Source organism: Thalassophryne amazonica, chromosome 14 (assembly GCF_902500255.1).
Source record: "Thalassophryne amazonica chromosome 14, fThaAma1.1, whole genome shotgun sequence".
NCBI classification, from domain to species: domain Eukaryota; kingdom Metazoa; phylum Chordata; class Actinopteri; order Batrachoidiformes; family Batrachoididae; genus Thalassophryne; species Thalassophryne amazonica.
The window spans coordinates 65,394,603-65,408,879 of NC_047116.1; positions in this window are offsets into that span (position 1 = coordinate 65,394,603).

Here is a 14,277-nt window from a genome sequence, read left to right on the forward strand (position 1 = left end):
TCATATGCAATACGTGTAAAATTGTAGCTGCCTCCAACGCCTTGTAGATCTGTTGCTACAACTATTTGCGCACACCAGCGGCTGAAAGACAGAGTGTGCACTGTGAGAGCCCATTTAATCCCTCTCGCAGCAGGTGTTGGCCAAAGTCCAGGTGACACGCATGCACATCGAACACCGCACGTTCTTAGAAAATGTGTGACCATCCACGCTATTAGCACGAAAACAGTCAGCAGATGATCACTTTCGAGCTGGTTGTGAAATTTGTCTAAGTGCTCTTACGAGTGTGGCTTTGCAAAGAGCAACACACACGTGGTCTGCATGTGTATTGCACGTTTGCACAAATGCTCTCCCCCCCGCTTGCATAAAATGCTGATATATATGCTGCACAGACATGAACACATAGAGGCTGGACAGGCTGGTCAGAGCGCACACAGCACAGCGAGGTGCTTGTCAGCTGGTGACCAGAGACTCATTGACAGCTCACATAACACAGACACAGTGACACATTAGTGTGTGTGCTGAACTGACAGGGGGTGTGTCCGCCGACAGGAGCAGTTGTTGAGATCTAAGGTTCTAGATGTCCCAGCTGGAGAACACGTACCGTGTTTAGACGGACATGAACTAACAACTGCCCACTGTGACACACGTGTGTCTGCTTGCTGTCCTCATGTGGACATACATAAAGGCATATATCGCTGTTGCAATGGGCTGCAGTGAGCGAGCACACGCCAAGCACATTGACAGGCTACCGTCAGATCATAACACGCAGTGGGTGATCTGAATGTCACGTCACCATGTGAGCTCTGTTCCACATGACGTGGTCCACAAGACACGCATGTTGGGCTGGACACACGCAGGGCTGGCTGGACACACCGCCAGCAGATGTGGACATGATAAGAGTGGCCTACTTCTCATTCGTGTCATTTCACAACTGTATGTCTGTGACCATGTGTCATCTACAGAGGAACAGACGGATCATATTTGTATTGCCCGCTTGATAAGAGGCATTCAGTAAAATGCGATGTTTTTATATGGTGTGTGGTTGTATTACGTCCATGTCCTTCTGATGTCAGGCATTTTCCCGCACCTTTTACAGGACAGCAATGGTAGCTCAGTGGTAATGTTTCTGGCTGGTAGTCAGTGCTTTTGGAAATTGCAGGTTCGAATCCCATAGGTGGTGTGTATTTTTTATTTTTTTCACAACAGCTGCACAATGTGGTTATGCTGCAGCTGCTGGCACTGTATTCCCATGCATGAAACCGTCGCAGTGGCATCGTTCACATCTACCCGTCGGCTTGATGATTTTGTGATTCGCCCTGATTTGTACTTGTTCGTACTATGTGTGAAGAGGCCCTTAGGTTTGTACCATAAAAGAAGACCTGACAAGCAAACACTGGAGCCTGCAGAAACCTTTACAGTATATGTTAACTTATCAGTCTTACAAAAAGACAGTAAGTGAAAGTGTCACATTAGCAGACGATGCCCATTCGATGGAGATATGAAGACATTTAGAGACATGATATATAAACACACCCCTGACAACAATGTACTGTATATCTATGTTAGATATACATATTTGTGTGTTAAATTATTGTTTTCTTTATTTATTTTGGTATTAGTTATTTTACTTAAGATTGTAGTCTTAGTTTCATATACTTTTCTGTTATCTGTTTTACCCGGTTTTACCACTCAGGTTACATTATCAAATCAAATCAATTTTATTTATATAGCGCCAAATCACAACAACAGTTGCCCCAAGGCGCTTTATATTGCAAGGCAAAAGCCATACAATAATTACAGAAAAACCCCAACAGTCAAAACGACCCCCTGTGAGCAAGCACTTGGCGACAGTGGGAAGGAAAAACTCCCTTTTAACAGGAAGAAACCTCCAACAGAACCAGGCTCAGGGAGGGGCAGTCTTCTGCTGGGACTGGTTGGGGCTGAGGGGAGAGAATCAGGAAAAAGACATGCTTAGTCTGTGGTGCAGTTGAAGGTGCTATATTATTTTTTCTTTTTGAATTTTATGCTTAAATAGATTTTTACTGGTTGTTGGTGGTCTGGGAGCAGGCACCGTCTCTACGAGGATGGGGTATTGGGGGGATGGCAGGGGGAGAGAAGCTGCAGAGAGGTGTGTAAGACTACAACTCTGCTTCCTGGTCCCAGCCCTGGGTAGTCACGGTTTGCAGGGTTTAATAAAATTGGCCAGATTTCTAGAAATGAGAGCTGCTCCATCTAAAGTGGGATGGATGCCATCTCTCCTAACAAGACCAGGTTTTCCCCAGAAGCTTTGCCAATTATCTATGAAGCCCACCTCATTTTTTGGACACCACTCAGACAGCCAGCAATTCAAGGAGAACATGCAGCTAAACATGTCACTCCCGGTCCGATTGGGGAGGGGCCCAGAGAAAACTACAGAGTCCGACATTGTTTTTGCAAAGTTACACACCGATTCAATGTTAATTTTAGTGACCTCCGATTGGCGTAACCGGGTGTCATTACTGCCGACGTGAATTACAATCTTACCGAATTTACGCTTAGCCTTAGCCAGCAGTTTCAAATTTCCTTCAATGTCGCCTGCTCTGGCCCCGGAAGACAATTGACTATGGTTGCTGGTGTCACTAACTTCACATTTCTCAAAACTGAGTCGCCAATAACCAGAGTTTGTTCCTCGGCGGGTGTGTCGTCGAGTGGGGAAAAACGGTTAGATATGTGAATGGGTTGGTGGTGTACAGGGGGCTTCTGTTTAGGACTACGCTTCCTCCTCACAGTCACCCAGCCGGCCTGCTTTCCCGGCTGCTCGGGATCCGCTGGGGGGCAGCTAACAACGGCCAAGCTACCTTGGTCCGCACCGACTACAGGGGCCTGGCTAGCTGTACGACTTTCCAAAGTGCGGAGCCGAATCTCCAATTTGCCCAGCCTGGCCTCCAAAGCTACGAATAAGCTACACTTATTACAAGTACCATTACTGCTAAAGGAGGCCAAGGAATAACTAAACATTTCACACCCAGAGCAGAGAAGTGCGGGACAGACAGGAGAAGCCGCCATGCTAAACCGGCTAAGAGCTAGTAGCTGCGCTAAGCTAGTGGATTCCTAAAAACAAACAAAGTGAATAATGTGTAAATACTTTAGAGGTGATTCAGCAGAGGGAGTGCTTTAGTTAAGGCATGTGAAGATTACACTGTGAAACAAATCGTTATCTAGTTATCTAGATCAATCTAACTATGCTCCGGAACAGGAAGTGATGCAATACCGCAGTGAGAGCCAACAGTTATAAATGATAAACATCCCGTTATCGCGCGGGTCAGTGGCAGGGGTGGGACCTCCCTCAAATGTCCACGGGGACCAATAAGGGAAGGCTTTCATGAAATACGGTCCACCTTTGTTATGCCCATGGAGTGTTTTATAAAACTGTTTGTACCCATTGTTCTTGGTTCTGAATGGGTGGATCTCATGCATGAGAGACATTCTTCAGAAACCAGGCCTGATTTCCATTTCTATTTAAGTGCTTGCTCACAGGGGGTCGTTTTGACCGTTGGGGTTTTACATAATTATTGTATGGCCTTGCCTTACAATATAAAGCGCCTTGGGGCAACTGTTTGTTGTGATTTGGCGCTATATAAAAAAATTGATTGATTGATTGATTGATTGATTTATCAGAAATCTAAATAATTTAACAGTATTATAGGATGCCATATCACATGTTTGTTCATGTTTGGAAGTCATGCTTTCAAACATCTGATGGCTACTTATATTGTGATTATCCCAGTCCAACAGCCTCTAATTTAGCTAAATATCGCAGTTTTGTGAACAGCCGTGTCCATGGTCACCACCAGGCAAACAAGCTTATTTCAACCTACTGTACCAGTCAAACATTTGTACAGACTTTCGACTGGTACTGTATATACAGTAGTGTTCAGAATAATAGTAGTGCTATGTGACTAAAAACATTGATCCAGGTTTTGAGTATATTTCTTATTGTTACATGGGAAACAAGTTACCAGTAGATTCAGTAGATTCTCACAAATCCAACAAGACCAAGCATTCATGATATGCACACTGTTAAGGTTATGAAATTGGGCTATTAGTTAAAAAATGTACAAAAGGGGGTGTTCACAATAATAGTAGCATCTGCTGTTGACGCTACAAACTCAAAACTATTATGTTCAAACTGCTTTTTTAGCAATCCTGTGAATCACTAAACTAGTATTTAGTTGTATAACCACAGTTTTTCATGATTTCTTCACATCTGCGAGGCATTCATTTTGTTGGTTTGGAACCAAGGTTTTTCTTGTTTACTAGTGTGCTTGGGGTCATTGTCTTGTTGAAACACCCATTTCAAGGGCATGTCCTCTTCAGCATAAGGCAACATGACCTCTTCAAGTATTTTGACATATCCAAACTGATCCATGATACCTGGTATGCGATATATAGGCCCAAAACCATAGTAGGAGAAACATGACCCAAAAAGAACAATTTTACTCTCATCAGTCCACAAAGTATTCCTCCATTTCTCTTTAGGCCAGTTGATGTGTTCTTTGGCAAATTGTAACCTCTTCTGCACATGTCTTTTATTTAACAGAGGGACTTTGCAGGGGATTCTTGCAAATTAATTAGCTTCACACAGGCGTCTTCTAACTGTCACAGCACTTACAGGTAAGTCTAGACTGTCTTTGATCATCCTGGAGCTGATCAATGGGTGAGCCTTTGCCATTCTGGTTATTCTTCTATCCATTTTGATGGTTGTTTTCCGTTTTCTTCCACGCGTCTCTGTTTTTTTTTTTTTTTTGTCCATTTTAAACCATTGGAGATCATTGTAGATGAACAGCCTATAATTTTTTGCACCTGTGTATAATGTCTTGAACGTCCCATTTTCCTCAGGCTTTCAAAGAGAAAAGCATGTTCAACAGGTGCTGGCTTCATCCTTAAATATGGGACACCTGATTCACACCTATTTGTTCCACAAAATTGAAGAACTCACCGACTGAATGCCACACTGTTATTGTGAAGACCTCCTTTTCTACTTTTTTTTTTTACTAATAGCCCAATTTCATAGCCTTAAGAGTGTGCATATCATGAATGTTTGGTCTTTTTGGATTTGTGAGAATCTATTGAATCTACTGGTACCTTGTTTCCCGTGTAACAATAAGAAATATACTCAAAACCTGGACTAATCTTTTTAGTCACAAAGCACTACTATTATTCTGAACACTACTGTAAGTGCTTATTGTAATTTCAAAAGATTCAGACATCTGGGGCAGAGCATAATCTTCTTTGCAACAAATTCATCCACTAATGTTGGAAGCATGTGTGAAAAGTAGAAGTTCTGGAGGTGTTTCATGTGTGTGTCTGTAAAGGCTTTGTCAAACGGAATGTCCAACTCCAAGTGTTCAGATGGGGTCCAGATGACGAGCTTACAGGTTTGCAGCCTCAGGCACATCATTGTCAACTGGACCTAAAGGAATACATGTTGCATGTTTTAATCAAGTCTAATTTCTCATTATTTCATATATATCATAAATGGCAATGTTTGCTAACCTGGAGCTGTGTTGAGTCTAAAATGCCATCTGGACTTGCCCCAAACCAGGGATGCTCAGGACACACCACCAGGCCTCTCCGCTCCACAGTGTGGAATTAACCCTCCATGAGCTGAATGGCTTTGTCCTCATTTTCTTTACCATATTTAGTGGCAGAATTGCCAGTGAAGGTGGGGTGTAAGTGATCAGTCAGGAACTTCTGTGGGTTGGTTGTGATCCGTTTAGGCACTCTTTTTGCTGTGCTTGCAGTCAGTCGCAGCATCCTAGCATCATGCCATAGTTGTGATCAATCAATCAATCAATCAATTTTTTTATATAGCGCCAAATCACAACAAACAGTTGCCCCAAGGCGCTTTATATTGTAAGGCAAGGCCATACAATAATTATGTAAAACCCCAACGGTCAAAACGACCCCCTGTGAGCAAGCACTTGGCTACAGTGGGAAGGAAAAACTCCCTTTTAACAGGAAGAAACCTCCAGCAGAACCAGGCTCAGGGAGGGGCAGTCTTCTGCTGGGACTGGTTGGGGCTGAGGGAGAGAACCAGGAAAAAGACATGCTGTGGAGGGGAGCAGAGATCGATCACTAATGATTAAATGCAGAGTGGTGCATACAGAGCAAAAAGAGAAAGAAACAGTGCATCATGGGAACCCCCCAGCAGTCTACGTCTATAGCAGCATAACTAAGGGATGGTTCAGGGTCACCTGATCCAGCCCTAACTATAAGCTTTAGCAAAAAGGAAAGTTTTAAGCCTAATCTTAAAAGTAGAGAGGGTGTCTGTCTCCCTGATCTGAATTGGGAGCTGGTTCCACAGGAGAGGAGCCTGAAAGCTGAAGGCTCTGCCTCCCATTCTACTCTTACAAACCCTAGGAACTACAAGTAAGCCTGCAGTCTGAGAGCGAAGCGCTCTATTGGGGTGATATGGTACTACGAGGTCCCTAAGATAAGATGGGACCTGATTATTCAAAACCTTATAAGTAAGAAGAAGAATTTTAAATTCTATTCTAGAATTAACAGGAAGCCAATGAAGAGAGGCCAATATGAGTGAGATATGCTCTCTCCTTCTAGTCCCCGTCAGTACTCTAGCTGCAGCATTTTGAATTAACTGAAGGCTTTTTAGGGAACTTTTAGGACAACCTGATAATAATGAATTACAATAGTCCAGCCTAGAGGAAATAAATGCATGAATTAGTTTTTCAGCATCACTCTGAGACAAGACCTTTCTGATTTTAGAGATATTGCGTAAATGCAAAAAAGCAGTCCTACATATTTGTTTAATATGCGCTTTGAATGACATATCCTGATCAAAAATGACTCCAAGATTTCTCACAGTATTACTAGAGGTCAGGGTAATGCCATCCAGAGTAAGGATCTGGTTAGACACCATGTTTCTAAGATTTGTGGGGCCAAGTACAATAACTTCAGTTTTATCTGAGTTTAAAAGCAGGAAATTAGAGGTCATCCATGTCTTTATGTCTGTAAGACAATCCTGCAGTTTAGCTAATTGGTGTGTGTCCTCTGGCTTCATGGATAGATAAAGCTGGGTATCATCTGCGTAACACTGAAAATTTAAGCAATACCGTCTAATAATACTGCCTAAGGGAAGCATGTATAAAGTGAATAAAATTGGTCCTAGCACAGAACCTTGTGGAACTCCATAATTAACTTTAGTCTGTGAAGACGATTCCCCATTTACATGAACAAATTGTAATCTATTAGACAAATATGATTCAAACCACCGCAGCGCAGTGCCTTTAATACCTATGGCATGCTCTAATCTCTGTAATAAAATTTTATGGTCAACAGTATCAAAAGCAGCACTGAGGTCTAACAGAACAAGCACAGAGATGAGTCCACTGTCCGAGGCCATAAGAAGATCATTTGTAACCTTCACCAATGCTGTTTCTGTACTATGATGAATTCTAAAACCTGACTGAAACTCTTCAAATAGACCATTCCTCTGCAGATGATCAGTTAGCTGTTTTACAACTACCCTTTCAAGAATTTTTGAGAGAAAAGGAAGGTTGGAGATTGGCCTATAATTAGCTAAGATAGCTGGGTCAAGTGGTGGCTTTTTAAGTAATGGTTTAATTACTGCCACCTTAAAAGCCTGTGGTACATAGCCAACTAACAAAGATAGATTGATCATATTTAAGATCGAAGCATTAAATAATGGTAAGGCTTCCTTGAGCAGCCTGGTAGGAATGGGGTCTAATAAACATGTTGATGGTTTGGATGAAGTAACTAATGAAAATAACTCAGACAGAACAATCGGAGAGAAAGAGTCTAACCAAATACCGGCATCACTGAAAGCAGCCAAAGATAACGATACGTCTTTGGGATGGTTATGAGTAATTTTTTCTCTAATAGTTAAAATTTTGTTAGCAAAGAAAGTCATGAAGTCATTACTAGTTAAAGTTAATGGAATACTCAGCTCAATAGAGCTCTGACTCTTTGTCAGCCTGGCTACAGTGCTGAAAAGAAACCTGGGGTTGTTCTTATTTTCTTCAATTAGTGATGAGTAGAAAGATGTCCTAGCTTTACGGAGGGCTTTTTTATAGAGCAACAGACTCTTTTTCCAGGCTAAGTGAAGATCTTCTAAATTAGTGAGACGCCATTTCCTCTCCAACTTACGGGTTATCTGCTTTAAGCTACGAGTTTGTGAGTTATACCACGGAGTCAGGCACTTCTGATTTAAAGCTCTTTTTTAGAGGAGCTACAGCATCCAAAGTTGTCTTCAATGAGGATGTAAAACTATTGACGAGATACTCTATCTCCCTTACAGAGTTTAGGTAGCTACTCTGCACTGTGTTGGTATATGGCATTAGAGAACATAAAGAAGGAATCATATCCTTAAACCTAGTTACAGCGCTTTCTGAAAGACTTCTAGTGTAATGAAACTTATTCCCCACTGCTGGGTAGTCCATCAGAGTAAATGTAAATGTTATTAAGAAATGATCAGACAGAAGGGAGTTTTCAGGGAATACTGTTAAGTCTTCTATTTCCATACCATAAGTCAGAACAAGATCTAAGATATGATTAAAGTGTCTGGTGGACTCATTTACTTTTTGAGCAAAGCCAATAGAGTCTAATAATAGATTAAATGCAGTGTTGAGGCTGTCATTCTCAGCATCTGTGTGGATGTTAAAATCGCCCACTATAATTATCTTATCTGAGCTAAGCACTAAGTCAGACAAAAGGTCTGAAAATTCACAGAGAAACTCACAGTAACGACCAGGTGGACGATAGATAATAACAAATAAAACTGGTTTTTGGGACTTCCAATTTGGATGGACAAGACTAAGAGTCAAGCTTTCAAATGAATTAAAGCTCTGTCTGGGTTTTTGATTAATTAATAAGCTGGAATGGAAGATTGCTTTTTGAAATTGTTTTTGGAAATCATGGACATAGTGTCATCTGGACAAAAGAGGAAAAAAAAACTCCAGATTGTTACCAGAGCAAAGTTCAAAAGCCAGCACTGTGATGGTATGGGGGTGTGTTAGTGCCCAAGCATGGGCAACTTACACATCTGTGATGGTACCATCAATGTTGAAAGGTACATCCAAGGTACATGCTGCCATCCAAGCAACATCTTTTTCAGGGATGTTCCTACTTATTTCAGTAAGACAATGCCAACCCACATTCTGCACGTGTTACAACAGCCTGGCTTTGTAGTAAAAGAGTGCAGGTACTAGACTGGCCTGCTTGCAGTCCAGATCTGTCGCCCATTGAAAATGTGTGGCGCATTATGAAGTCTCCCCCTCTAGCTGGGGGAGTTTGCGTACCCGGATGATCCTAGGAGCTATGTTGTCGGGGGCTTTGTGCTCCCTGTAGGGTCTCCCAAGACAAACAGGTCCGAGGTGACGGGTCAGACTAAGGGCAGTTCAGAACCTCCATGACCAGTAAAAAATCAAGGAACAAGATGTCGCCCGGTATGGCGGAGCCGGGGCCCCACCCTGGAGCCAGGCCTGGGGTTGGGGCTTGCGCAAGCGCCTGGTGGTCGGGCCTTAGCCCATGGCACCCGGCCAGGCTCAGCCCGAAAGAGCGACGTGGGCCCGCCATCCTTCAGGCGGCACTGCATTAAAAACTGATATCATTGTGTAAAGGATCTTACCATGTGGGCTCAGGAACACTTCAGAAAACCATTGTCAGTTTTGTTCCACATGTTTGTTTGGTTTTTTTTTTTTGTCCATTTTTAAGCATTGGAGATCATTGTAGATGAACAGCCTATAATTTTTTGCACCTGCGTATAAGTTTTCCCCTCTCCAATCAACTTTTTAATCAAACTACGCTGTTCTTCTGAACAATGTCTTGAAGGTCCCATTTTCCTCAGGCTTTCAAAGAGAAAAGCATGTTCAACAGGTGCTGGCTTCATCCTTAAATAGGGGACACCTGATTCACACCTGTTTGTTCCACAAAACTGATGAACTCACTGACTGAATGCCACACTACTATTATTGTGAACACCCTCTTTTCTACTTTTTACTCATGGTCCAATTTCATAGCCTTAAGAGTGTGCATATCATGAATGCTTGGTCTTGTTGGATTTGTGAGAATCAACTGAATCTACTGGTACCTTGTTTCCCATGTAACAATACGAAATATACTCAAAACCTGGATTAATAATTTTAGTCACATAGACTACTATTATTCTGTACACTACTATACAGTGGTGGGCACAGATAACCAAAAAATTAACTTCAATAACAGATAATCAGATAACTGAAAAGCTATCTTTCATAAAGATAGCTTTTAAATAAAGATAGCTGATAAATTCCAGTATTGTCTATGGTACACTTGCAACTACTAACAAGCTGATTTTGAGTTTTAACACCACAATCGCTTCTGGTAGTTTCAAAAGCGATAACAGACCCAAACAATGAGCTGGCACTTCTGTCTTTGTGCATCCTGCCCACTGCTAGTAGCTCCTGTTTACTACATGGCTTCCAGCACAGAAGCAAGCTGAGAGGAGCCACAAAGCTCAACTTTCTACTCAATCACAACACTGCCATCAGGCGGAGGTCTTGGAAAATAAAGCAATGCAGAGTTATGGCCTGGTGTATAAATAAAATGAATACTGATAGAATAACTCCATTAATGTCAATTCTGTCATTTGTACGGAGTTAAAATATAACATATATCTTTTAATGTTGAATAATGCACTTTTTGTAACAAACACAGACAGATCACGAAGGATTCTGGGTAAAATGTGCCTCCACTAACACTGATTTGGTTGAGTCATTCATTATGTAAACCACCACGTTAATGTGAAGTGTTTCGTGTGTTGGTGTTTACAGATAAATGTGCTTTTGTAAAACATTTCATTTGTTTATTTGTAAAAACAGGCATTTTCAAAAAAAAAAAAGCCAAGTTGTAATTAGATAACCGTCTGATATAACTGGTGTCAAAAATAAATAGAACACTGCCATGATCTACTGGTGCCAGATGTTCAGTACTTAAGCTGGGTTTACACTGTGCGAGTTTTGGCCCTTTTTCAGATGATTTTTCATTTGTGCAATAATTTTTTTTGGATCGCGCCGTGTTTCAGGTTAATCACACGTCCTGTATCGTTTAGTATAAATGGAGTAAAGAGCTGCGTTTAACATCTCACGACCACCTCCTGATCGGCGATCGTATGGTCAGATGAAAATCAAACATGTTTGACATTCTGGTTGGTCATCGTGAGGGTATCCCACTGCTGAAGAGCAACAAGCATCCAACCTCTCTCACTGCGCATGTGCAAACACCACAGACGTGCCTTGTAATTTTTTTTTTTTTTTTTTACTTTGATGTCTCCCATCAAGAGTTTTTGTAAAAAATAAGAAATGTAAATTAAATTTGAAAAAAAAGCTTCTGAATACATTTAGCATCTGGAAACACGAGTCCGATGTGTGGTTTTTGAACGTACAATGTGTGTGAGAACATAAATCGAGCGCTCTGAACTTTTACACCATGCGGTTCTGTGGTACAGTTTGAGCTGGAACCAAGTACAGTGATTGAAAATATCAGCCCAGCTTCAGTTTGAATACTGCCATGAACACTACTGGCCAGTAGATGGCAGTAGAGACTGTAAAAACTTGCCAAAACAAAATTCCAGATAATCCGTGTCTGCTACATTTAAGATGCGTAGCATTTAATAAACGCAAACACAATAACGACGTCTATAAATCCAGAGAATATATTCACAACAGTTTTAGGCACTAGAGTTTAATGCTGTTATCCGTGGAGCCTGATTAGAGTGTCTGAAATGCATTTCTCATGTCGTGAACGTACTAAGATTACCCTATCATACCCATAATGCACCTGGACACAGCATGTCCACACTAAAAACTTAAAAAGTAGCGCATTACTTTAAAACTAAAACATATATCTGATATTTTCACTTTATAAAACTTCAGACGTGACGTTACTTTAAATAACTTGTCCGAAATTAGTTTGGTTAAAATTTGAACCATACGTTAAATATGTATGCCTCTGGATGACTTGGATGATATTGCCCGCTTATCAGTATGGGCTTAAAAGAAATGGTTTTTTTTTTGGTTTTTTTTGGTGACCAGTTCTCCTTTGCCTGCAGAGGATAGAGTGGTTTCTTCTAGAAGCAGCTTTCTGTTTTGCAGAGGGTAGAACTACACATCTGCTAAAATATTTAACAGGTAGGTGCTCAACTGATTTTAAATTTTATAAATGTTTGTAGTTGTTCAGCTTTATTTACCACATTATCGGTCTAAAAATTATCGGACAAAAATGTATCGCAAGATAATTAGTCCAATAATGGCTTTTTAAAGTTATCTAAAAAGATAATCCGGTTAATTATCTTTGATAATTATCGTATTATCGGAACTGTGCCCACCACTGTGTATATATAACTTCAAAACTATATATTGAGAGAGAAGGAAGAAGTGTCTGCTTTGGCTATGATAGTACGGTAACAGTGACAGTGGCATGTCATTATGACGATACCTTCAAGTAAAGTGTTACCGATAATACAAAGCCCTTCCCATATGGTTGTGTACACTTATGATTGTGATATTATTATAGTTTTATAATGCAAACCCTGTTAATCAGAAATGACAGGATATTTCTCTGATTTATTACATTTCTGTGCAGAAAAACTCTCACCATTCACTGCATACCTTGCTCAACCAACTGCTTCAGTCTTTTTCTTTCACGTCTGCTTTCTTATAAAATTCTTTCCACATGGTTTTGGGCAAGTTACAAGGCAGTTATTGTTTTTGCGTTACGCAAACAAAGAAGGCATGGACTCTAGTCTCTATTCTCACTGTATACAAAGTGTATTCCTTGGCTTTTCCAAAGCCCAGAAACATTATTATCAAAGCCTAAGTAATTGTAACCCATTCTTAAAATGCATCTCTGGTAAATGAAATGTCAAAATGAGCTGACTGTTCAAAAATAAATACAGAATTATGAAAATAATGTATTTTTTGGTGCCATATGTCATGAAAAATTAAGCCATAAGCATGGGGAAGGTAGCCTGATTTCACTTGCTGCTTTGAAACAGTCAGATTTGACAGCCTGCGGGAAATGTTGATTTCAGTGGTGTCGCCTTATAAACTCCCCTCAACAGCCATTTTAGCATTTTCATTGAAACTAATGAGAAAACCAGAATTTTTAGTTTGAAATCACTGTTTTTGTTAACTTTGATGGTGAATACATCAAAATGGTGAACGGGTGTGTTCTTATAAGGTTCATCAACATCAGTCATAATGTTGTAGTAGTTGCAGTTTTCTCAAGGATAAGATTCTTGAAGTGGTGTTTTTGTCCACGCCTCCTGTAAGAGATGCTGAACATAGCATGGAAAATGGGCTTTAAAAAGCACTTGGGTATAAAGGATGCCATCTCTTCCACTCGTGTGGCAAGCAAACTCTTAAAGCATGGAACAAGACTTTTTCTTGTCACTGTCACAAAGATTTTTGTTGTCACTCCCACGTCAGTTGGAGGTGGCGAGTTTAGGTATAAGTGTGACCACAAAGACTCGCAGAGAAAATGACTGCAGGTGACAGTTCTTGCAAACTTAACAAAAGGTGTCACATGGACACCAGACCTGGATGGAAGCAACACAAATGTGTTAGTGAAACTGGAAAGATTTGGTAAACGGTCTACATTTTTATATTGCTTTCCCATCTATAAGAGGCTCAAAGCTTTTTACAGTAATACCTTGCACTCACCAATTCACACACACACAGACACATCCATAACACACAGGATTATAGCCTAAACTAATTTCCATCCTTAGTCCCCGTATGGGCACATGACCCGACATAAAACATAGGTCAAAGGCATCCATAGTTGTTTTTTTTTTAATTCTTAATAAATTTGGAAAAATATATAAAAAAAAAAAATAAAAAATAAAAAATCACATGATCATTATGGGGTAAATAGAATTTTGAGGGGAAAAAAAAATAATTTCATCCATTTTGGAATAACGCAGTAACATAAAATGTGATCAAAGTCAAGTGCTGTGCTGTGAATACTTTCCAGATGCACTGTATGCACTTTCCGTCTCACTTTGTGAATGTTCATTAAAATCTACTTGTTTATGCTACACAAGTCTGAGGAGAAACACTGCAGTTTTACTTCAGCCTGTGTTGTTTCAAAGCAGGTTTCACTGACTATTTCATGATGCCGCTTGCCAACAGCAAGGGGCCATTGACTGCCTCATATTTAATCATATAAAGACAAAATTTGTGTTCTTATGTGAAAAACTAAAAGACAGAAAAGAAATTC